Source organism: Carlito syrichta, unplaced genomic scaffold (assembly GCF_000164805.1).
Source record: "Carlito syrichta isolate Samal-C Ts95f unplaced genomic scaffold, Tarsius_syrichta-2.0.1 Scaffold308773, whole genome shotgun sequence".
In the NCBI taxonomy this organism is placed as follows: Eukaryota; Metazoa; Chordata; class Mammalia; order Primates; family Tarsiidae; genus Carlito; species Carlito syrichta.
This window is the reverse complement of record NW_007252869.1, coordinates 404564-406394: the sequence shown is the minus strand read 5'-3', so window position 1 is coordinate 406394 and position 1831 is coordinate 404564.

Genomic DNA, 1831 nt, shown 5'->3' with positions numbered 1-1831 from the left:
AGACCAGGACAGCCCAACCATTCATGGTTTAGCATAATAATCTCTAGCAAACTTTTAGGTTCATGTCAAGGCTGAAGATCAAAGATCACCCTTTGGCTGGCAAAGTCATAAAAGTAATAATACGACCACCTTTGGTCAAGTAGTTTGTGAATTGTAAATGTCTTAACAAGTCTCTTGCAGGAAACCCCCCACCCTGGGGCTGACCTATGTGACTCGAATAAGCCCCACCATGGCAGCAATCATATGACTAACCCATCCATCTGCCTGCTGCCCATCACCTGATGTCAATACCTGCGCTTGTCTGCCCCTTTGTGATGATGTGGAAGCAGACCACCACCCAATAACCTTAATGTTCTTCCCCCATCAAGAGGAATGGTTAATGCCTTTGGGAGGCTGAAGTGAGTGGATTGCCTGAGCCCACGGGTTCAAGATCCGCCTGGACAGCGAGACCTCATCTCTACAATAAATCAAAAAATCAGCCGGGTGTGGTAGCACATGCCTGTAATTTCGGCTACTTGGACGGCTGAGGTGGAAGGATCGCTGGAGCCCAGCAGGTCGAGGCTGCGGTGGCCGGGAGCAGCTACTGCACTCCAGTCTGGGTGACAGAGTGAGACTCCAACTCAAAAATAAAAATAAAATAAAATAAAATAAAATAAAATAAACAATATTGGCTGGGCAGAGTGGCTCATGCCTATAAACCCAGCACTTTGGGAGGCCGAGTTGAGAGGATTGCCTGAGCCCACTGGTTTGAGACCAGGCTGGACAACAATAAACACAAAAATTAGCTGGGTGTAGTAGCATGTGCTGGTAGTTCCAGCTATTTGGAAGGCTGAGGCGGAAGGATCGCCTGAGCCTAGCAGGTTGAGGCTGCGGTGGCCATGAGCATGCCACTGCACTCCAGCCTGGACGACAGAGTGAGACTCTGACTAAAAAAAATAAAAATAAACAAAGTATATCATTCTTAAAAATATGTATAGAAATATCCCTCAGCTGGCTAACATACACAGGCGATGGTTGAATTAGCTTATTCAATTGTTCTGTAGCCTAGCTTTGATGGCTCTATTCATTCAGTGGAAGAATGGTTGCTATGCCTATTGTTTAATGCATGCTTTTCAAACCCGGCGAAAGCCCTGTGATAGGAAATCAAATGAAGGAAGAGCAATTCAGTAATAACATTTTTCAAAAGATCTGAGACAAAAAGCCAAGTTCTCTATGCCTGTATCTGCAACAAATTACTCTTTGCTATCAATACGTGAAAAATATGTGTGGTGGAGGAATCTAAAAAGATACAGTAGGTGGTTCCTGAGAAGCCAATTAGTAGTGATTGAAATATGAGTTTAAAGGATTTACTATATTAAAATATCCTTTGGTGTGTGTTAACAGTGCTTTCAGCAGAGCATTTCTGTCTCATATATAAAACAATGGTAAAATCTGTGCCCAGGAGGAGTATGGAAGTTTCAGATTTTCCCAGCACTCCTCCATAAGTAACAAAGAGGAGAGGACACATTTCACAACAGCAAGAGAGTTCCTGCATCTAAGAGAAGGATATCTTGCAAAATACAAACACAAATCCTTAGATTGCCACTGGTTATCCTCAAACCACCTACCATAAAAACCAGGGGTGCAAGTCAACAAGATAAAGTAGTGAAATTTGAATGTTAAAGTTAGGGAAATTCTGACCCATAAACCAAGTTTGTAAACCAAGGGGAAATTTAAATAAAAGCTATGTAAACAACTTAATAATAGCAATCCTTTACAAAAGTTGGTTGAGAGCTTTATAGAACTGCTCGGGTTACAGCATCCATTTTCTGTTTTAGGCTAGTTATACTAC